Raw genomic sequence first — 24,799 nt, 5'->3', positions numbered from 1 at the left:
ATATTGTATCATACATAAAATCGTTGGATCCAAAGCAAGTCACAAATTGTTCAGCTTTACAATTAGAATCATTTGCAAATTAGACTACAAAATTGGGTAAAAGAATCAATCGCATGTTGCAAACTGTCCATCTTTTTATTGGTAGAAGAATCACTTGCATGTTTGAATTTGGTCTCAATGGATAAAGTGAAATCTTTCATCTAGATATTCCAGTATCAGGATAGATGATATGTTTTTAATAGGTAAGAATTAAGGTAAATAACAATTACACATATATACATAACTCCAAAAAAATAAAATCATTTATTGAAGAAGCTCAAAAATATAAATTTTTCCAAACAAAACAAAACATCACATATCATGCATAAGCACATGTCTACATAATTTTTGAATCATCCAAGTGCAGCAACATTAGAAGCAACCTTTAGGCTTCTTTCCTATTTCAAGTGTCTCCTAAACAAAGTCCTTTTTCCTTCTCAGTTCTTTTCATCATTCTACAACATAAAAATCATAGTCAACATGTATACATCTCATAAAATCTGTAAGCCTTTTTCCTTTTTTTTTTTTAAGGAAAAAAATTCCTTCACCCTTCTTAGTTTGACTACAGAGAAATCTAAGTGAATAAAAAACTTTTTTTTTAAATTAATAATTTAAAACTAAAAGGTCAAAGTTTACTTCTTTATGGTGTTTCACATAGAGTAGACACAAAACCATGTTTTTAATAAGAGTTCAAGTTAATTTCAAAACACAAACAGGTCTAGTTCAATATAATGCAGCGAGAACCTTTGAGAATGAAACTACTACATACTTCAAATAATTGGAAACATATAAATGCATAACCTCAATCATGATTAGAAAGACATTATCATGAATTAGCTCTAAAGTATAAACTACCAAATAAAATTGAGTGGCATCATATTAGGATGATAAACTATCCCACATTAATTTTTTTTTTTTTTTAACTTAAAAAACATTCCATTGACAAATTGAAAGTACTCAAATAAAACTTTCATCAACAAATTCAGAACTATTGATTCAGAATCTAACTATAATCATTCATGTTGACTTTTAAAAGTTCTACAAAATGACAATGTTACAATAGCAAACAAAGAAGCAATGTCACCATGATACCCTCAACTATATAGATTTTCGTCCATTATGTGATTGTTTTATCATTGTACCAGCCATCATTAACAGTTTAACACACACACACACACACACACATAGTGAAACTAATAGTAGCTAATTAATAAAACAAATAAAATAGCTATATAAAGATGCTTGAATCCCAAACATACTAAATAAAAACCCACAATTATTTATAATTTGATTCATACAATTTTTCAATAACAATCAAAAAAATCAATATTATTATGAGAATGAAGATATCCTCACCTTGCATAATTAGCTAACATTACAACCCTATTGAGATTGGCTGGAATGAATTGAATTTCCACTAATGAAATCCTAGCAACAGAGTATAAAATATTAAAATAGCAGCAACTAAAAGTCCGTAGCTATGAAATTTGGAGTTAGAAGATTGCATAGCAAAGATCACTTGCTAAACTCTATTTCAAAAATAACATAAAAATGCCAACATTAAGATCAAATCTGGACACAACTAACAGCCCTAATATTTTTTGGAAGGACCTGCAATTATTTGCACAAAGCTACCTTTTATAACAATTCCTAAACCAACAACATCAGTATTTTGCAGAAAATGAACAGCCTAGTATACTTTAAATCATATAGCAGGTGGTGGATTCCATCTACTCATACCTGGCACTGGTAATAAATTAGTTTTGCAATCTAATTGTGATAGCCACCACTACGGTAGAATGTTATAAGTCAGGGGGAAACAGGGACCTTTTTTTTCTAGTAATAATATCTCACTATTTTTCCCCCACAAACTACAAACACTACCCTTTAAACAAATAATGCATAACAAATAAAATCAATCTAAGCCATCATATATAGTTAATAGAAGCATTCAACTTTTATATTTGATAATTAAAATTATAATTTTGTTATCACATAACCAAAAAAAAAAAAAAAATAGAATTGATTATAGATTATACCTTAGCACTTTGCCGAACACTTTGAGGGTAATGGGGTTGCCTCTATTCTCCTCTCATGCGATGAAGAACCATTACAGCCTACTGGTTTCTGTTATTCATTTCAAGCATTCCACCATCAAAAATATATCTTGTTATAAAAAAAAGAATAATAAAAATCAAAATCAAAACAGGGTCTCTAAAAATTAGAAGAAGATAGACAAAAACAGACCTGGTAAGGCCAACCAAATAAAGTGTGAGACCAAATCAAAACCTTAATTAAAACCAAATCTAACCTAATTAGGTAAATCAAAACCAGCCAACCAAAATACCCAAAACTAAATTCTATTAAACGCCCAAAGGGGTCTGACGCTGGCAAGAGGTTGGATAATAATTTGGGTGTGCAAAGGCTTGAATCGACCATAAAGCGAATTAGTGAAAGGCCAGAGGGAGTTCTACATATTAATAAGACTGAGGAGAAAGAAGAGGATTTGTCAAACAATAGTCGGTGAGATTGAGTAATGAGCCCTAAACGTGCTTATGTTATGTATTGTGCGGCAATGAAAGAATTAAAAAAAAAATTACCTACAACTGTGTGGAACCGGCAAAAATTTCATGATTCTTCTTTGCCATAGATTTGACAACGAAGGAAGAAGAAGAAAATGTGGAAACCTACAAAGAAAAAAAAAAAAAAAAAAAAAAAAAAAAAAAAAAAAAAAAAAAAAAAAAAAAAAAAAAAAAAAAAAAAAAAAAAAATCAAGAGCAACCCACAACCACAAATCAACAAAATTCCATGAAAACAAAAACAAAAAAAAACTTAAATCCAGAGCAACCCACAACCACAAACTAACAAAATTCCATGAAAAATTGAAGCGGATAGAGAGAGAGCAATATATAGAAATTAAGGAGAGTAAAAAACATGTTTTAATTACCTCAAAATAATTTGCCGATATAGAATATGATGGGCTGGATTGAACGACGATGGAGAGGCAAAGAGAAATCGATGCAGTGGCGGTGATTCATGGTGGCGGCAGGAGGATCCAGCGTATATGAGAAAACACAGAGGTTGTGGGGTTTGGACGTGAAGGCTGAAGAGGGAGTCCTATACTTGTATTAGGGTTCTAAATTGATAAAACGTTAAAAAAAAAAAAAAAAAAAAAAAAAAAAAAAAAAAAAAAAAAACGTGAAGGCTGATGGGAAGACTATTTGGATTGAGAAAGGGGGGTATATATATTATATATTTAATTAAAAGAAATAAATCAGATTTAAAAATTAGAAAAAAAAATGCTGACGTGGAAAATTGTGGAAGCAGTAAAGGCTTCGGTTTTATATATATATATATAGATTAATGTAATATTAATAGAAAAAAATAATCATTATAATTATTCTACAACATGTACTTATTGTGCCCTAAACCCATTCGTGTATGTATAAATGAATGATTGACAACAACGACAACAACAACAACTACTACCTGTGCAAATCAATTAAAATTGCATTAACTTTGGAGCAAACCAATTTTTAACACAAGTTGAACAAGGATTTTAAGAATGACCAAAATAATTTCTTTTTTACTGATTTCAATTTTCTTGAATTTTGTGTAAGAGTTTCAGAAAGTGGGATATCAACATTGGAGGTTAACAGTACTTATCATCAACATTTACTTATAATTATTTGTATTTTATATTTTTAGAATGCCAAATATTATATTGGTTCATAGAAGAAAAAAGCTAGTCTATCAATAAACTAAATGATTGCCAATTTTTTTTTTAATTAACATAGTTACATATTTTTAAAAATTACATATTGAATTGTATGTTTTTTATATTTTTAACACGCATGTCAAATTTATGTCAATCTAATTTTATTTTCTATTTGATCCATAAACTTATTTTTTATGCATGACTTCAAATTACAAAAACTTGAAATTTAAACATTTGATCAATGATAAAGCTATTGATCTTTTATCTTTTGAAAAATTTGTAAGAATGAAGGAGATAAAAAGTAAATGCTATTTAATAGTAAATTTTTCAAAATTAATATCTTATAAAAAGATATTAAGTGGCATTGTAGTAATTGATTACAACCAAATAAAAAGATAGATTTGCTCATTAAGAATCTAAGATCTCTATAGTTTTTCTTCGGCATAAGTAAAAGATCACGTCCTAAAGTCAGAGAGATCTTAAGTCTTGGGGTTCTCTTACAAAAGAAAGAGAGTTGCTGAGTTGGTATTTAACAATGTTTCTTAGAGTTGTTAAGCAAGAAAAATGACTGAAATTTAAGAAAAAAAACCTAAAGAAATGTACTTAAACTACTGTATCTAAGTTTTAAAAAATACCTAATGCTCAGATGATTAGCTTGTATAATTTCGTTCAATTCTATACAAGATGCTATGTTTAATTGCGCATATGTTGGTTTTTATTCCATCCACTATCCATGTGCACAATAATTCATAAACCTCTATTACAACAACTCCACCATATAATCTCTAAAATTTCAATACTATGCAGACACGGTTAATTAACAGTTAAAGCATATCATTAAATTATGCGGTTCAACATTCATTCAGCAAAAAAAAACAAAAATATTCTGTTGTTCAACACATGTTGCCTTATCTATTGATGTTGATGTGTGGATTAAACTTAATAAACTACTGATCGATGCAGATGTAAAGAACCAAAAAAAAAAAAAAAGCTCAGATGTGCAGTAGAATACTATTGGTCTAGGTCCACTTTGTTTGGATGTTTGTTGGGGGCATGGTGGGTCACAACTCACAACTCGCTCCTACTTTGCAGTTTGCACTGTTGGGATTCCAACTCCCCAGGCCCCGCGTTCTTGGCTAAGTTGGCTTGGGTGACCATTTACATTCTGAAAGGACTCTTTAAGTTTAAGGGTGGAATCAAAAGTACATGAACTCTATGCACCATTGTTTGACTGAATATTATATTAGGGTTCATAAATATTGTAATATTCGAATAGTACTATATATAGAAAATACGCGGTGGTGCAGAAGAACGCTGCATAAAATATTAACTGCACAACGATGAAGCGAAACTTCCTAGGTTGAATCTTGAATGTTGAATACCCAAAAGTTCTCTTGTATTTTTCATAAAGCAATTTTGGCGTATACATATTGTTGAAGTCTAGTCAAAAGATGATTTGAATCTTGAATGTTAAATACCCAAAAGTTTTATTGTATTTTTCGTAAAGCAATTTTGGCAAAGACATATTGTTAAAGTCTAGTCAAACGATGATTTTAATCCAGTCATATTCATTTAAAGTTTTGAATCTTTCTTTATATTTTTTAGTTGAGAAAAAGAGTTTTGTACCTCAATTGTCATTTTATAGTATTTTTAAATGATTATTTTTAATCCTTAACAAATTTTAAACAGGTTGCCTATAATCACTAAATAAAAATATAAAGTAATCAGCTTTTGTCCTTAAGAAAATTAAAAATGTTCACTTTTAGTTTTAATATGTCTAATAGCGTGATAACATGGTAGTTTTTAATTTGGCCATATCATCTGAGAAAATAAAAACAATCATTTTAAACTTCAGAGGTTAAAATTGCTCATGTGCTAAAATTTAAGAACAAACAGTATATTTAAGCCTACATTTTTCCAAAATGATTTTCAAAAGAATGAAAAAATAAATATATTTCTGAATTTTATTAAACTCTAATTAGAGTTGTATTGGAGTTAAAGGTTTTTTTTTTGTTATTTTTTTTTTTTATAACTTATTTTCATTTCGTTTTGGGATTCTCAACCATGTTTCACACTATTTATTATTCTTTGGCACTTTGAAATAATTATGTTCTCAAAATATAACATAACCCAAAAACAAAAAAAAACAAAAAAACATGAATGACTATGACTCCGAAAAGAAGTCGTGACATATATGATATACATGTAATAATAGAAATACCCAAAATTTAAATGGAGGATTGTAGTTAAATATTATATTTGAAAAAAACATCCTACCCAAAATTAATGTAGAATGATGACTGACGATCAGGAAAACGTTAAACTAATCATATAGGCTCCCAAGACCAGATTGTATTATTAGATAATAAAGATTATTCTCGTCCTGATTAGTGATGCAGCCTTAGCCCGGCCCAATTTGTAAGTCAAATCTTGCCTTCATAATTTTCCACCTTATTATAGAAAAGGCTCAAGGGAATTGAACAAGGAGTTAAGAATGAGAAGCAAATTAAAATTTAAAACTAAATTAATAAGTGAAAAAAAAATTGGATTCTTAATACATTTCATCATGTTAATCAACATGATGATCATATATATAAATAACACTTCACACCTTTTCGATTTCAATTTTCTAAAATTTTGTGTAAGAATTTTTAGAAAGAGTGCGATACATTGGAGGTTAGCAATACTAATCACCAACATTTGTTTATGGATTATTTGCATTTTTTCTATTGAAAATGTTAAATATTATATAGGTTCGTAGGAATTTAAAAAAAATAAAAAAAATAAAAAAATAAAAAAAAATAAAAAAAAACCTAGTCAATCATTCATAATTGTATGAAACATTGATAATGATATATATTCTATTTGAGAAAATAAATTAATCAAGATCTATTTCTATGAGACCCTCAAAGAAAGATCTATTTCTATGAAAAAGTCAAACTCATTCAAAACTAAATGAATTAAATTTGAATATGTTATTTAGTTTTGTAATATGTTTGATCTTTGTCCTTTGCTCATATTAAAAGCAAAATTAGACCATCAAATTTTAAATTATTAGTGCTCAATTTTTGTCTAACCCGATTACTACCCTACTTGAAAGAAAGATGTGAGTAGAACCCAAAATTAAACATTTTAGCATTTGGCTGAGTTCGTCAATGGAAAATTCTATTTTAAATTTTTTTTTTTTTTGCATTACTAAATCCGAAAATTTTAAACACCCAAAGAAAAACTTAAAATTTTTAAGAAGGTTGGAGCCATGTAGAAAGAAAGAATATGATAATGTTACAAATTGCTCACATGATTAGCTTATATGATTCCTGATGATGTGCAAATCGTCAGTCTTGTAGGTTCGTCCAAACGGAGCTGAATCCATGCCACCAACTCTACAAATGTAAAACAATGGCTCCCTTAAGTTGGTCACCGGTGTGGTGCCTGCCACAACGTCTCCGATACCAAAGTTAGTATATATGGGAGTTTTTTAGAGAATAATAAGAATATTTTGAATATAAGAGTATTTTTGGATGAATGTTTGTACCCGATTTGTCTCTGATCAGTATGTATATATACAGCTTCATGGTTTCTAACCGTTGGGGCCTTCATTGTAGCTTTAGTGCCCTTTTTGTAACGCCTCAAGGCTCATGAATATGGGTTTTGATAAGGCTCCAACTAGAGCAAATCGTTACCGCAGCCAACCTAATCGACCAGCGCCAACACATTGTCTTGACACCAATGTTGATCGATTGAGTCGTGGCCGGCATTTGGAGGGCGAAGCCCATTCCGACATCGATGCGGTGCAGTCACCGGATCAAATGATACCACACCCGATCTACACTGAACCGAACCAATACCAGGCCCAAACTATTCGTTTTTCTCCCCCCAATTTGGATACGGCGTTGTTTCACAAGTTCTAATTGTAATTTTTTTTTAATAAAACGATGTCGTATGGGTGTTAGTAAAAAATAAATAAATAAATAAGCAAAACGGTGCGTTTTGCTTTAGGTTTTCAGATTCTCGGCCATATATATTCATTTTTTGTTTGCTCTATGCCTTTATCCTTTAACTCTCTCTCTCACTCTCGCCTCTCGCTTGACGCTGACGCAGCGACGCTCGCCTGAGCTCTGGCTGTTTGCTTGAGCTCTCGCCATCGCTCACCAGTCACGGCAAACCAATGGTAAGCCTCTGCATGGATGATTCTTAAGCATGGAAAATATTAAGCATGAATGATATGGTACAATGAGTTTTAGGCTTATGAGAGAAGTGAAGTTTACGATTTTGATTTATTGGTGAGAGTTTGTGTTTGTGTCTATATTTGTCTTTGTGATTGCGAGTGTTTTAGTTTTATTTTCCTTTTCATTTGTTTTTCCTTTAGGAAAGCATGAAAGATTAAGTTGGTTTGATTAAGTTTGGCTGGAAAGCGAGAAGGGAGAACCAGCAAATAGGGAAGAGAACCCGGGGGGAAGTTGGGAAAGCATGAATGTCTTCGTGTTTGAGTTTGATTAAGGTTGTGATTTTTATATAAAACTTTAAATTGAATACTCCAAAATTGTGTACGGTCATAATGAATCGGCCTTGTTAATTGTTATTATGCTGTTGTGAGCTTATTGCCAAATGGATGGGCTTGCCTAACTCATATATAAGTATAACACTAATAAAACAAAATGGTATTCCTTCATGCTGTTCAGATTAGAATAGATTTATTGTTTACTATCTATGCTTTGCTTCCACTATTTAGGCCTCTTTTTTGTAACTGGATCCAGGAAATTTTCAATAAAATCATTTATTTTAAGAAAAAAAATTAACTGTTTGTGTGAAATAATTTTTTTTTTTTTTATAGGTTGAACAGATTTTTTTATTAAAAAAAAAAAAACATATTGTTAATGTTTCAAATCAAATTGACCAAACCAATTAAACCGAGCCGATCAAACTGCACCGCTATAGGTCGAAAAACTTACCCTAATTGGTATGCATCAGTTTTAATTATTACAAAACCGATCCTTATCAATTCGGTATCAAATTTGAAAAAAAAAAACAAGCCGACCGAACTGCGCACACCCCTAACTCCAACGATCTACCACTTGATTGGTAATTGCCTAAGGCATTAAATGCTCTTATTAATGATTAGCCTATGTTCGTTCGTGTCGTGCCAAGGTGGACAAGTATATTTGATAAGGTCATCTAAAAAGGGGAGTTCGTCAGTCCCATCAGCTGCCCCCGAGGTTCTGGGGTCATCGTGGTTATGATGACCTTCAGAAGATGAAAGGTTTTCTAGCTAAATATGGCTCTTGGGGTTCCACTCCACATTTAATGTGTAGTGGTGGCGCCACATACATCGTGGCCACGTGGCATGTTCTGACTAGTGGAGTTAATGCTCCAATTGTGTGACTCTTGGGTTTCCCGCTGATTTTTAGTTTTTGTGCCTTGGTTTTTAAACTTCCCTTCATTTCACTTTTCCCTTTACTTTCTCCAACTCTCAATCATTGCTCTGTGTTTCTTCTCCTCCAACCTGTATTTTGCGATTTTCTTCGAGCCGTTACATTCTGTGGTTGAGCTTCCTTTTGAGGTATGTTTTCTCCTTTCCCTTTTCCTTTGCTTTTCTATGGCATGGATAAATCGTGCGTAGTTTAAGCGTTGCATTGGCTGATTTGCTACTCTTGCTCTGTTAGTCAATTGATTGGTTTGAGGGTTTAGTAAGGGAGCGAGAAGTAATTTCTGAGGTGAGGTCAAATGAGCTAGAGATCGGGTTGTCGTCTAACGATGACCCTGTGGAGGGAGATATCGCCGTCTCCATTCCTCGTGAGGTTAGGGCTTTCCATGCCCATGGGGAGGTATGTGGTTTGGACGACGAGACACTCTCCAGATTCAGAGGTAGATTCCAATTCCCTGATAGGGTTAGGATTCGTCTTCCTCATGAGGAGGAACAAGCTTGCCACTCTCACCTAGGGATGTATGCTTCTATGAGGCTGCTTTCTTGAGTGGGCTTAGATTCTCCGTCCACCCATTTATTATGGAGCTTCTAGGCCATTGCGACATCGCTCCCGGGCAACTTATGCCCAATTCGTGAAGGATAGTAGTCAACTGTATGGAGATATGGTTGGCTGCTATTGATGGGGATATGATTAGGGTGGACAAACTTGTTTATCTGTATCGTTTAAAGGAATCCAAAGAACATGGGTATTACAAACTGGTGCCCTGGGAGAGGAAGAGTAGGATCGTCTAGGACCTGCCTTTGTCATTCAAATACTAGAAGTCCCTATTCTTTTTTGTGTCCAAGGATGACTGGGAAACTCCCTTTGATGAGGTTTGGGGTGATCTCCCTAGGTTACTCCGTCGGTGGGGAACCCCGAACCTAGGTGCATCGTTATTTCTACTATCTCTTTAATCTTCTTTTTTTTTTTTTTTTTTGTGCGTTATATTGTCACTAACTCCTCTATTTATTGTCTCGTGCAGTTAAGAGACAACCCAAGCTTAAGAGCAAGTACAAGCAACGTGTTGAGACTGCTATTAAGTATGCAAAGTCCATTGACGATTTCAACGACTTAGTCGACCCTTGCACATTGGCTTTGCACTGCCTTGGTCCAGAGCCTTTCGCTTTTGTGCTATGCACCATTGAGATTGAAGAAAAGAAAAGTAAGCATTTTATTTAGTTCATCATTGATTTTGCCTCTCTCTTTCTCTCTTTTTATTTTTTTATTTTTTTTTTAAGTGTTTCCTTCTTGCAGGAATGACGACTAAGTTTAACCAGGATATGTATGTGAAGATGAGGTCAAAGAAAAACGAGCCTCTGTCCAATCTCGGGAAGTGGACAGTGCACGTTGTAGAAAAGGGGGGTATCCGTCACTCCCGCTGCCCTCGGCACTAAGCTGACGAAGATAGCTTCTCCAGCCACCTCAGTTGAAGTGATCACTCCCATTCGGAAGAAGCCACGTGTGGCTAATAAAGGAAAGGAGAAAGTTGATTCTTGTCCTTCCAGCGTTTAGGACGTCACTGGGGTCGCAGTGGCGAAGGCACATAAGGTTGTCTCTACTGAGGAATTGAAGGTCTTCTCAGGCATTCCTCTTAACGAGGTTGTGGGTCGTCACATCCATAAGCTTGTCTAGGTAATGTACTTGTCTAAATTCATTCTTCTCTTTCTCTTCTATTGGGTTCTAAGACTTTAGGTTTAAATGTATTAGAATTTCAATTTGTAATGTTGGTAAACCATAATCAAAACGTTTAGTCTTGTTTTAGATTTGCTCAAAGTGTGTTTAAATGTAAAGTTGGAATTAAGTGTACTGCAAGATTTATTGTGTAAATCTGATTGGCTTGATTGATCAAAAATTAGACTCGATCAATCGAAGCTTGTGTGGATTGTTTTTTCGCAGAATTTTCCAACTCAGCCAAGCCTAGTTTAACGTGTAGGGTTTTATGTTTTGTTTTAAGTATAGAAGGGAAAACCCTAGCCACGTTTAGAGGTTGCTTTTTATACTATGTGTGTGAATCTCTTGTGAGATCTAGAGGTGTTTGCCTTCATACATATTTAGGGTTTCCAAACTCAAGATTGATGTCGAGAGCTTGGTGATCAATTCAGTTGCAGATTCAAGAGTTTAAAGATACACAAGCGGGAATGCTTGTACTTTCTAGGAATCCAAGAAAGAAGTAGTCCATGGACTCGGAGCTATCATATGGTCGTGGTAGTAAGTTTCCTACTTGAGGTAGCAATAGGACGTTAGTGGTCTAAGTTGCTGTTGTGTAAACTTCAATTCTTTCATAGTGGATTCGTTTTACCTTAAAGATAGCTAGGTTAAATCCTCCTAAGGTTTTTTACCGATTTGGTTTTCTTAGGTTATTATATCGTTGTATTATTTATTTTTCGCACTTTCAATGATATGATTTATTTGTGTTAACCTAGATCTGCATAATTTACCTAAGTTAATCACTTGGCTAAATAACTAGGTTAATCTGTATGTGTTTAAAGGGTCTAAAAACGAACAAGTGGTATCAGAGCAGGTAGCTCTTCTGTTGTAAATCCTTTGATCTTGGAGCTGATCATTGACCCCTGTTGTCATAGAACACGGTTACTCTCTTGTTATCCCACCTCACTTTGATGTGAATAATTATGCTTATTGGAAAGTAAGGATGAAAGCATTCCTAAAATCCATTGATGAGAGAGTTTGGAACTCTATTGAATACGGATGGGAGAAACCCACTACTCCTGTTAGTGAGTGGCAAACTTCTCAGAAAGAAGCAGCCACTTTTAATAGCAAAGTTATGAATGCTATCTTTAATGTTGTTTCTATGGAGGAATTTAAGAGAATCTCTAATATTGAGATTGCTCATACTGCTTGAAATATCCTCTAAACTGTGCATGAAGACACAAAGGCAGTTAAAATCAATAAGTTATAGCAATTAACAACGAGATTTGAAAGCATTAGGATGTCTAATGATGAAACTTTTGATGAATTTTATGCTAAGCTTAATGATATTGTTAATTCTGTTTATAATTTGGGTGAAATCTATGATCAACCTAAGATTGTTAGGAAGATTTTTAGATCTTTGACTGAGGATTTTAGTCCCAAAATGGCTGCCATCACTGATGAAAGTAAGGATGTGGACTCCATCCTTATTGATGAACTTGTAGGATATTTCAGTCCTATGAGTTAGACCTACTTAAGACAAGCAAATCCAAATCATTGGCTCTTAAGTTTGTTGATGATGTTGATGTGAATGGATTGAAGATGAACTCTCTGCTACAGTGATTGCCTATCTTGCCAAGAACTTTAGAAACTTTCTTAGGAACAATAACAAAAAGGCAAGAGGTAAAAACAATGCTAAACCTAGAAATTTTAGGAGGAATGATTCCACTAAGGTGAAAAACATTGAAAAACCTAAAGAGAAAGTAGGTTAACCTTTTAATAATTCTATGGGTCAACAATGTTTTGGATGTCAAGGGTATGGTCATGTGAAATTATAATGTCCTACATTCTTGAGGTCTAAAAGTAAGGCTATAGCTGTAACCCTTAGTGATGATGAAATTTCTGATAATGAGTTTGGTAGTGATGAGGATAGAAACTTCATTACTTTCACAGCTACTGCTATAGTTGATGAAAGTATTGATGTTGAAGAGAACCCTTCTGATAGGGAACTCTCTAAGGATGCATATTTGCAAAAAGCCTACAATAAACTTTGCAAAGTTGCTGCAAAGGATGCTATGAGTGTTGATTTAGGCTTAAAGAAAATTGTATCTCTTGAACTTGATAAGAAAAATTTGCTTGTGAAACTGATTGATACTAATCAATTGTTGAATAATGTGAAGACTGAGAACATGTTTTTGCTTGATAAAGTTAAGAATTTGGAACTTGAGTTATTTGTTGCTAGAGAACAAACTAATAGGTTTGTAAGCTCCAAACTTGATCACATGCTGAGTGTTCAAAAGTCTCCCTCAGACAAAACTGGTTTAGGTTTTGTAGAAAGCATCTCTGTGCCTGAAATTCATTCCACTAACTTTGTTCCTTCTTCTGAACCCCTTGTGAGTGAGGTTGTCAAACCTATAGAAGTCACACCTTCAAGGAAAATTAGGGTTGATCTTCAAGAATCTAAACCTAAGACTCCTAACTCTCCTAAGGGCAAGTTGCATGATAGACTTGTATGTGTTTGTCATTTTTGTGAAAAGTCTAGGCACATTCATCCAAACTGTTTCAAGTTGCAAGCTGCTAAGGGAGCAAATAAGCCAAAAGTATTTGTGCCTCAAGTACAAGATCCTATGGTACTCATTAGTGAGTTGGTAAAAGTTTTAAACCTTTATTCCAATCCTAAAGTTGCTCAAAATTCTAATTTGAAGAACAACTCCAATGCTAGAGTTGCATCTAAAAAACTTTGGATGCAAAAGGCTCAATCTAATTGAGTCTTTCTGACTTGGTCCTTGTACTTCATCGCTCTACTCTTTGTGACCATGTTTTTTTTTTTTTTTTGTGGTTGCTTTTGCTTTCTTTGTTTTCTAGGATTTGCATTGCATAACATTCATGCATTTCATTCTAGGATTGTTTTTGTTATTTTTTTTTCAAGATAAATAAAAAATAAATTAAAAAAAAAAAAGGGAAAAGGGAAGCAAAATGTATTTTGTATTATTTTTCTTGGATTTGAAATCAATGTTGGCCAATTTATCTTTACATAACATGTCTATGTACCTTATTTAGCTTGGATGAGCTTATTTATTGCACTTTATAGAGCATGTTGTGTGAGAAGATGTTTATAGCTTTTGATCACATGATCTTGATCTTAAAATCACATGCCTTTGATTGTTGGACTTGAACTTATTGAGAAAGGCATAAATAACCATCTCACCACTGTTTACTAGCCAATGATGAACACCTTAGTGCATATCATATGATTTTGTGCTTGAGAAAGTGTAGCATATGCACAAAAAGAACTTAAGGTGTAGCCACGATTTAAATGCTAAAATTGGTGTGTACATTATCCTGGCTATTTTAATAAGTTTTTAATAAAAAAAATTGGTGTATACATTATAAGGCAAATCAAGAAATTTACATGATTGTAAACTTATTTTCTAGGAGATGTGGGAGTTATATAATGTAACTCTTTCGGTGATAATCTCTTTCAAACTTATTTTCTATTTACTTATCACCTCACATGCATCTCAAGCTTTTGCTAGTTGCAAACACTACACAATTTACTCTCTACTAAACTATATACATGTTATTTTGTGTGATTTTGTTTTGGCCATCCAAGATTGAAAATTCCTTATTTTTAATGCAAAATGTGTTTGAAGTTTGAGAATTTAAGGATAGTTGATTGAAAATCTTATTTTTTTTTGGAAAAACTAGGTTCAAAACAAGTGTTGTTGAAAAGCATTTTATCTTATACTCATGCATTTTATTCATAAACTAATATGTTTTGAGGAGTTTCTGCATAAAATTGCTTCTTTTTTTTTCAAAAAATTGTTTTTTTCAAGAATTTTGATTGATCAAACCTGTTTCTCAACCGATCGAAATTGCGATTAAAAATTTGGTTGGGTTCTGTTTGTTTTGATCGGTGCTCAATCACTGTTGGATTAATCGAAGGCATTTTCGATCGATCGAATCTAATTTTTGATCAATCGAAAATCGCATAGAGAGTTTTTTTAAAACTTTGAGTTTTCACGTGTTCTATCACTTTCAAACTTTTTCAAAACCACTTTTCTCTCTCTCTTCGATCGGTCAAGGCTTCCAATCAATTTTTTGTCATTTTCCCTCGAACATTTTGCAAGGTTTTTGTCTTCTACGCCTCCTTTTTCATTTATTTTCATGTTTCATGCATATTTTTCATGCATTGTGGGAAAATTTCGAACCTATGAAATTTTGGGATTTTTGTTGATTTAGACCTTTTCTTTGGAAATTGATCAATGGGTTTTTGTTGTGGGACAATATAAAAAGTGGTCTTGTGAATTAATTTGATCGATTTGATGATTTGGGAAAAATTGGAAATTCTAGGGCTTGAAACTAACCGATTTGGGGTTTTTGTTCAATTGAGCTTAATTTGATGAAATTGGCTTATTAGATTGATTGATTTGATCATTATTTTATGTTATCCATCTTGTTTAATGATCAATTTGGTCAATTTGTTGGTTTTTGAAAGTGGGTTTTCAAAATTTGGGGTTTTTGATATAAACTCTATGCTTAAGCCAATTTTGTGATTTTAAAGTAAAATTGAACTTATTCTCACTGCATTAAAGCATGCATCATGTGTTGATATTGTTCATGCATCATATAGAATTTTTATTTCTATATATTTCTATGCTAACTTGTAGTCTGCCCTTAATTTTTCTGTTTTTTTTTTCTGTCTCTCTTGTGTCTGTCTTTTTGATCCTTAGCATCATGTCTAAAAAGACTAGAGCTAATAGGAAATCCTCTTCTTCTTCTGTCCCCACCTTTGATAGTGAGAGGTTCTTGAGTGAGAAAAACCAAGAAGCGTATGAGAAGCTAAACCTTCATAGGAATATATGGGCTAAGCATAAGGTCATTTTAGATGAGTTAGATGGTGAGATTAGGAGAAACTTTGACCGTAGGGGCTGGTTGCCTTTGTTGGATGTTGATCATCCTCCTCCGGCTACCTTGATCAGAGAGTTCTACTCGAACCTCTTTGTCCACTCCTATGATTCCAACACTCTCATGAGAAGTTGGATATGGGGTGATGAGTACACCATTACTTCTTCAGTAGTGGCTGATGCTCTTGGGGTGCCATTGGTCCAGCATCCTGTATATCCTTACGATGAGTCTCCACCCTTAGATGACATTCTGTCATTTATTATTAGTACTTCTATCTAGTGGGGTTCTGATTCTCGGATCACCTCTCACGAGTTGACCGATATTCACTATCTTTTCTTTTTCTAGATTTCTTGCCATTCCATCTGGCCCATTTCTCATTTACATACCATTCCTATAGAGAGATGTGCATTTTTGTATGCCCTTGTCACAGATGCTCCTATGAGCTTTCCTCATCTTTTCATTCATTCTTTGATTGAGGTTTATAGGAGTAGTTCTACTGCTCGTGCTCTTTTCATTTCGGTTTTTATTCATCGGATTCTTTTGCATTTGGGTTTAGACAAGTTTCCTGTGTCTGAGCTTGTTCATATCATAGCTCTTATAGGTGCCACCTTTCTTAAGCAGAGGGTTGCTCAGATGAGAGCAACTCTAAACGCCCTAGGGTTGAGTCTTCTAGTGTCACACTCCTCCTTCCTCTTCTACAAGTGATACTTCTGCTGAGGCATCTGTCGATCTTGCTATTGCTACTGCTGTTCCCCCACCTTCTATTTCAAATGATTCAGACATTCGTTGTATGTTGGAGACTGTCATGACCGTTCAGGCAGCTCATGGTCAGCTTTTGGTGGACATGCTTAATGAACTTAGATCTTTGCAAGTGGATTTGGAGAGTTTTAGACGGTCGCCTCCGCCACCTCCTTTTGATGATGAGTATGATTACCCTTTGGCAATTCTTCACAAAAAGAGAGAGTACATATGTAGAGGGGTTTTTGTTGTTAGGGGAAGATTTTGTTGTGTTGGAGCTTTGGAGCTTTTAGATCGTATCTAGGTGCTTCATTTTGTATTTACTTTTTTGGCTCATGATGTATTTTTGGGTTGTCCATGATAGGGGGAGATACTATGACTATATATGTTTCTTATTTCACATTGGTTATTGATTTATATTTATGAGGTTATTCGTGATATATGTCTTTATTTTTATGTTATGTGAAATCAAGAAGTTATGTTTATTCGTGATGTATTTTTATGTTATGAGGTTATTCTTGTTTATACGTTTGTTGTGTGTTTCAGGAATATATAGGTTGATTCAGTCATGCTAGTATCTACACTTGTAACTGATAGATAGTAGTTAGGTTGAATTTTTTTTTGTTAGGCAATGTTTTTTTTTTTCAATGGGCTTTTTTTTTTTTTTTTTTTTTTTTTTTTTTTTTTTTTTTTTTTTTTTTTTTTTTTGGTAAACTTTGAGCATTTTGTTTAGTTTGTGTTTTGTCATAGATTGCCAAAGGGGGAGTTTGTTGGGTTCTAAGACTTTAGGTTTAAATGTATTAGAACTTTAAATTGTAATGTTGGCAAACCATGATCAAAACGTTTACTCTTGTTTTAGACTTGCTTAAAGTGTGTTTAAGTGTAATGTTGGAATCGAGTGTATTGTAGGATTTACTGTATAAATCTGTCTGGCTCGATCGATCGAAAATTAGACTTGATCGATCGAAGCTTGTGCAGATTGTTTTTCTGCAAAATTTTCCAACTCAGTCCAAGCCCGGTTTGACGTGTAAGGTTTTATGTTTTGTCTTAAGTGTAAAAGGGAAAACCCTAACTACGTTTAGAGGTTGCTCTATATGCTATGTGTGTGAATCTCTTGTGAGATCTAGAGGTGTTTGCCTTCATAGACACTTAGGATTTCCAAACTCAAGATTGATGTCGAGAGCTTGGTGATCAATTCAGTTACAGATTCAAAAGTTTAAAGATACATAAGCGAGAGTGCTTGTACTTGTTGGGAATCCAAGAAAGAAGTAATTCATGGACTCGGATTTGTCACGTGGTCATGGTAGTAAGTTTTCTACTCGAGGTAGCAATAGAATGTTAGTGGTCTAAGTCGCTATTGTGTAAATTTCAATTCTTTCATAGTGGATTCGTTTTACCTTGAGGATAGCTAGATTAAATCCCCTCTAGGGTTTTTACCAGTTTGGTTTTCCTGGGTTATCATATCGTTGTGTTATTTATTTTCCACACTTTCAATGATATGATTTTTTTGTGTTAACCTAGATCTGCATAATTTACATAAGTTAATCACTTGACTAAATAACTAGGTTAATCTGTTTATGTTTAAGGGGTCTAAAAACATACATTTTCTTTTTGCGTCGCCTTGAATATTTTAACTCTCTTTTCAGGTGCTGGGGGAGAGTCTCCACATTACCTCAGAGTATCTTACTCAAGAGGCGAAGGTCGCTTTTGCAGTGTCCAGGGTGGAGGCCTTGGAGGCGGAGAACTCCAAACTGAAGAAGGATCTAATCGTTGCGATGGACAAAGCTAATACCATCAAGGAAAAAGTTAAGGGCCTCTCTGACGAGCTGAAGGTGGAAAAGTAGCTAACTTTGGAGAAGGACGAGTAGCTTCTGGCCGTGAGGGAAAAAATCAAGACGATTACTGCAAAGTCCGTGGAGGCTTTCCAAACGACAGAGGAGTACAACACTGTCCTCTTCAGTTGGTACTTCAAAGATTTCAAGCTCCTAAGGTGGTATTTGGCCAAGCATCTCGTCGAAGTGGACTTTGAGAACCTAGACCTTAAAGAGGTGGATAAGGAGATGGCGGTTGACGAAGCTTTTCAGTCCACAGCTCCTGAGGGTGATGCTTCTGGGGACGCTCCTTCGCCTCCAGCCGGTGACGACACAGCTACAAACGCCTGAATCTATTTACTTGGCTTTTTTTTTTTTTTTTGGGGTGCCCAGTGTGCTTTGGGCTTTTTAATTCTAATTTCAGAACAATGTTTTTACTTTAATTTAAGAACAATGTTTTCTACCCAAAGTTTATGGGCTTTTACTCATCATATTGAAACAATGTTAGCTGCCCATTGTTTTTGGGCCTTCAGTTATATTAGTAATTTTTATATTTACTTGTTTTCATTCCTTCCTTGCATGATGCTCAGTGATTGCTCTGTTCCTCTAGTTACCTTTTTTGCGTCAGTAATTTGCATTATTGTGACTTAGTTAAAGTTTTTGTTGTGACTCATACTCGTTGGTGGAGTCTTGTCCCGTCAGTAACTTGCATCCGTCTAGGCGGAATTTTGTTACTTAGTCAATTTTTATGACTTACACCCATTTAAGGAATATTGTCATTTTTGGTTTCGTCAGTAACTTACATCCGTCTAGGCGGAATCTTGTTACTTAGTGACTTACATCCATTTAAAGGATCTTTTCATTTCTTGGCTTCATCAGTAACTTACATCCGTCTAGGTGGAATCTAGTTACTTAGTGACTTACACCCATTTAAGGGATCTTGTCATTTTTTGGCTTTGTCAATAACTTGCATTCGTCTAGCCGGAATTTTGTTACTTAGCCAATTTTTGGCTTTTAAGCTGCTAGGTTTGCTTGCATTAGGTCGTTGGCTGAATAGTTCTTTTATTTTTTTCAAAAAAAAGAATGAATACAATTATCTGTTACATCTATTGGTGGTACTCCTTCAAGTGCTTAATGTTCCATGCTTACGGCAGTTTCTGCCTATCTAAGGTCTCCAGGTGACAACTGCCTTGTCTAGAGTAATGGATGATCCGGTAGGGTCCTTCCCAGGTTGGACCGAGCTTTCCTTAGGCAGGGTCTTTAGTTGCTGGGGTGACTTTACGCAGGACAAGGTCCCCTATGTCAAGTCATCTGAGTTTCACTCTCCTGTTGTAATACTCTGCCATCTTTTGCTAATACTTCATCATTTTGTGAGAAGCTCCGTCTCTAACCTCGTCCAAGCAATCTAGGTTGATCCTCAATTAATCATTGTTGGTTCCTTTGTGGAACGTCTCTCGTCTGATGCTGGTGATTCCCACTTCAACTGGGATTACTGCCTCAGTGCCATAAGTGAGTCTGAAGGGGGTTTCTCTCGTCGAGGTCCTCATTGTAGTCCTGTAAGCGCATAAGACATTGGGCAATTCCTCCGGCCATGCTCCCTTAGCATCGTCAAACTTGGCTTTGATGATCTTGAGTAATGTTCGATTAGTCACCTCTGTCTGTCCTTTCGCTTGTGGGTGTCCAGGGGATGAGAATTGGTTCTTGATCTCTAGACCTAAACAAAAGTCCCTGAAGCCTTTACTATCGAATTGCTACCCATTATCTGATATGATCGTCTGTGGTATCCCGAACCTACAAATTATGTTCTTCCATATGAAGTTCTGAATTTTTGCTTCGGTGATGGTTGATAATGCCTCTGCTTCAACCCATTTTGTGAAGTAGTCAATAGCGACTAGTAGACACTTTACCTGTCCCTTACCTCAGGGCAATGGGCCGACGATGTAAATTCCCCATAGTGCAAATGGCCATGGGGAGGCTATAGTCGTCAGTCTCTCTGCTAGGAGGCGTTGGACATTCCCAAACCTTTGGCACTTGTCGTATTTCTTGACGAGCTGCCTCACGTCTACCTACAAAATAGGCCAAAAGTAACATATTCTAATGACTTTGCTTACCAAGGATCTAGGCCCTACATGGTCTCCGCAAAGCCCTTCATGGATCTCATCTAGAATATATTTGGCTTCCTCTTCGTCGACGCACTTCAAGTAAGGCATGGAGAAACCTTTCTTGTATAAAGTGTCGTTCAGAATCATGAACCTGATTGCTCTCTTCCTGACCTTCTTGGCCTCCTCGACGTCCTGTGGGAGGTGTCCACCTTAGAGGACGAATATGATCAGGGTCATCTAGCTGCTTGTGCTCTAGATTGCAAAGGTAGAGACTTCTTCAATGTTAGGGTGTTTCTGGGCTTCCATTTCTAGGCTCATGCTCATTGGTCTTTCTTCCGACGATGCCCGCTTCGAGATCTCGTCTGCTACCATGTTCTGGCTTTTGGGGATCCGCACGAATTCCACCCCATCAAATTCCTATATTAAGTGTTTCGTCAGCCTGAGATACGTTTGCATTCTCTCTTCCTTTGCTTCATACTCATCCTTTATCTACCCTATTACCAGCTTAGAATCACTCTAGAGGAGTAAGTTTTTAGCTCCTAGTGCTTTCTCAACCCTTAGCCCCTTCAATATTCCTTCGTACTCGGCTTCATTATTGGTGGCCGGGAATTTTAGCTGAACCCCATACTTAAGCATTTCTCCTTCTAGGGTGATGATGACGACCCTCACTCCTCCCTTCTTTTGGGCTGATGAACCATCAGTTTGTACCATTCATATTTCTGTTTTGTTGGCTCCACTATCCTCATCTGTGATGGTGAACTCGACGATGAAGTCTGCTAACGCCTGCACTTTAATAGTTGTCCTAGGGTGGTATTCAATGTTAAACTAGCTAAGTTTGATTGCCCACTAGACCATTCTCCCTGTTGCCTCGGGCTTGTTCATGGAATTCTTAATGGATTGGTCTGTCATTACCAAGATGGGGTTCACCTGAAAATAAGGTCACAATTTACGCATGGCTACCATTAATGTGAATGCAATCTTCTCAATCCTTGGGTACTTGTCTTTTGCCCCTTGGAAAACTTGACTAATGTAGCAAACTGGGAGTTGTTTCCTGTCCTCTTCCCAAATCAAGGCTGCGCTCACAGCTGTGGCTGACACTGCCAGATACAAATACAGGTTTTCCCCTTTCTTGGACAGACTTAAGAGTGGTGGATTGCTTAGGTAGCGCTTGAGTTCTTGAAAAGATGCCTCACATTCATCAGTCCAAGTAAAAGCTTGCTTCAATGTCCTAAAGAAGGGTAAACATTTATCCGTTGCTTTGGAGACGAACCTGTTAAGTGCCGCTATCCTTCCTGTTAGCTTCTGGACTTCCTTGACAGTCTTGGGCGACGCCATGTCAAGTATGGTTTGTACCTTTTCTGAGTTTGCTTCTATCCTTCTTTAGGATACCATGAATCCCAAGAACTTCCCCGAGGCTACTCCAAAGACACACTTACTGGAGTTCAACTTCATTTGGTACTGCCTAAGTGTGGTGAACATCTCTCTGAGATCGTCTAGATGTGCAAGCTCTTCTTTACTCTTGACGAGCATGTCATCCACATATACTTCCATGTTCCTTCCAATCTGCTTGCTGAACATTTTATTCACTAACCTCTAGTATGTTGCTCCTGCATTTTTTAGCTCGAAGGGCATTACCTTATAGCAATAGAGCCCTTAGCTAGTGATGAAAGCAGTTTTCTCCTGGTCTTCTTTAACCATCTTAATTTGATTGTACCCCAAGAATGCATCCATGAACGTCAGTAGTTTATGCCCTATTGTGGAATCCACCAATTGATCTATCCTTGGTAAAGGAAAACTGTCCTTTGGAAAAGCTTTGTTTAGGTCCATGAAGTCCACGCACATTCTCCATTTTTCATTCGCTTTCTTCATTAAGGCGACATTGGTGAGCCAATCTGGGTAGTAGACCTCTTGACGAGCTTCATTCTGGAGCTTGTTGACCTTGTCTGTAATTGTTTGGTTCCATTCTAGAGTGAAAACCCAGCGTCTTTGTTGGACGGGCTTCTTCTCGAGGTCTATATTTAGCCTATGCTAGATGACCTTTGGGGATATGCCTGGCATATCCTCATGACTCCATGCGAAGACGTCCATGTTCTCTTTAAGGAACTAGATGAGTCTCGTCCTCATCCCGGGACTCAAAGTCGTCCCTATTCTAATTGTCTTTGTTGTTTCTCCTACGACCAACTCCACTGTCTCCAGGGCTTTTACTTTATCTTCTTCCTTCTCCTCGATCATCCACGTATGGTTTTCTTTTGTAGCTAACATGGCCTGATATCATTCCCTGGCTAGTACTTGATCTCCTTTCACCTCGCCTACACCGTTTTCTGTTGGGAATTTTACTTTTAGGCAATAGGTGGACGTGGTTGCTTTCCAACAGTTAAGTGTGGGCCTCCCGATGATCACGTTGTAAGATAAGGGACAGTTTACTACCAAGAAGTCCAATTGACAAGTCAGTTGCCTTGGGTAAGCCCTCACTGTGATCGTCAATGTCACTATGCCTTTTGGATACACTCTGTCTCCACTGAAACTGACAAGAGGGGAGTCAAATGGGTATAGCCTTCCTGGATCTAGCTTCAACTGCTGAAAAGCGGAGAGGTAGATGATGTCCACGGAGTTGCCATTATCTACGAGAATTCTGTTAGTATTGAATCCTTCTATTGTGAGCATTATGACTAAAGGGTCGTCATGAGGTTGCTTCACTCCCCTAACATCTTCTTACGAGAAAAACATGTCCATGTCCATTCGTCTCTGCTTTAAGGGGGGTATCCTGTGGACACTGTTTACCTACCTTTGACATGCTTTCCTGAGGGATTTGATCGACCCACCAGTGGATGGTGCACCTGTGATTGTTTTTATCTCCTCAACCACGCTTGGCGGACATTGGAATGTGTGGTTTTCGTCTCTGGGAGAGGCTTCGCACTGGTTTTTGTTATTGTCTCAAGACTTACTAGGTTCCCCCTTCTTCACGAACCTCTACAATTTCCCTTTTTGTATGAGTTTCTCTATTTGCTCCTTTAGGTCCTTGCAATCCTCTGTGTAGTGGTCGTGATCCTTGTGGAAATGGCAATACTTTTTCTTGTCACGCACATTAGGTAACGAATGTAATGGCCTTGGCCATTTGAGGTAATACTTATCTTTAATTTGCACCAAAATTTTGTCAACAGGCATAACTAAAGGTGTGAATTTTACCATTCGAGGAACCTTTTCGTTTTTCCTTTTACCCCATCGCTAGGCTGACGATCGAGGCGATCCCTTTTTCATCCTCTACAGTTGTCCTCCTTCCTTCCTTTTTCACTAGTCTTTTTTATGTCCTATATCGCGGCTAAAGCGTCTTCTGCATTTATGTATTTGTGTGCCTTCAGGAGCATTTCTGCCATCGTCTTAGGAGGATTCTTTATGAGTGAGACCACAAACTCCCTGGATTTCAATCTAGCTTTAAAGGTAGTTAACTGCACCTTGTCATTAGCTTTGTCTACCTCTAAAGTCTCCCGAGTGAAGCGTTTCACGTACAACCTCAAGGTCTCTTTCTCCCCTTATCTAATGGTAAGTAAGTGATTTGTGAGCCTTCTCGGGCGTTGTCCTCCAATGAAGTGGCATAAGAAGGCATTGCCCAACTGCTTAAAACTATCGATGGACGATATTGGTAACTTCATGAACCACTTCCTTGTAGCTCTTTTGAGAGTGGTAGGGAAAGAGCGACACAGTATTTCGTCATGAGGCTATTGAAGGCCCAATATCGTCTTGAAGGTGTTGAGGTGGTCCAGGGGTCCTTAAATCCGTCAAACGGTTCAAGTTGAGGCAGGCGAAATTTCGACGGTACTGGACATTCCAAGACTGCCGCTGTATAAGGTGAATCTGTCATCTTGACCATCCTATCTAGGCTTCGATCTGTCTTCCCTTTAATGGCATTCCTCATCTCATCCATTTCCTTTCTCATCTCCCGGAGGAGATCCGAGTTTGGTTCATCTAGAGTAGTTGGTCCTCGACGGTCGCTCCTTTTATGACTATCTCCCTCATCTTCTAGATTGGCTTTAGACCGGTTCTCCTCTTGCTGAAGCCATAGCCTCAACTCTTGGTTCTGCCTGGTGAGTTCTTTCACACAAGCTGCAAGTGTCTAGATTTGTAGGGCTAATGTTGCAAGATCTTGGTTGGACTCCAACTGAATTTGGAAATTGACTAGAATCACGCTTTCGAACCTAAGTGCGAAATGTCATCCCCACAGACGCCGCCAAATTGATGATGTGCAAATCATTAGTCTTGTAGGTTCGTCCAAACGGAGTTGAATCCGTGCCACCAACTCTACAAATGTAGAACAATGGCTCCCTTAAGGTGGTCACCGGTGTGGTGCCTGTCATAACGTCTCCAATGCCAAAA

The 24,799-nt window shown here is 36.3% G+C and overlaps 1 long non-coding RNA gene across 3 annotated transcripts; it reads right to left on the bottom strand.

The window, feature by feature from the left end:
- Positions 1 to 224: 224 nt before the first annotated feature.
- On the bottom strand, positions 225 to 3,163 carry LOC115962523. Of its 3 annotated transcripts, none has more exons than XR_004085463.1 (4): positions 2,987 to 3,163; positions 2,079 to 2,166; positions 1,396 to 1,467; positions 225 to 494 (listed from the first exon to the last, which is right to left on the bottom strand). It is a non-coding gene; the product is annotated as an uncharacterized LOC115962523 (long non-coding RNA). The 3 variants fall into 3 exon arrangements; XR_004085462.1 differs by lacking the exon at positions 1,396 to 1,467 and adding an exon at positions 2,640 to 2,726 and having other exon boundaries at positions 322 to 494; positions 2,987 to 3,148; XR_004085461.1 differs by lacking the exon at positions 1,396 to 1,467 and having other exon boundaries at positions 322 to 494; positions 2,987 to 3,148.
- Positions 3,164 to 24,799: the final 21,636 nt, after the last annotated feature.

This window comes from Quercus lobata, chromosome 10 (genome assembly GCF_001633185.2).
Source record: "Quercus lobata isolate SW786 chromosome 10, ValleyOak3.0 Primary Assembly, whole genome shotgun sequence".
Classification (NCBI taxonomy): Eukaryota; Viridiplantae; Streptophyta; class Magnoliopsida; order Fagales; family Fagaceae; genus Quercus; species Quercus lobata.
This window is presented reverse-complemented; position numbering and strand designations above follow the sequence as displayed.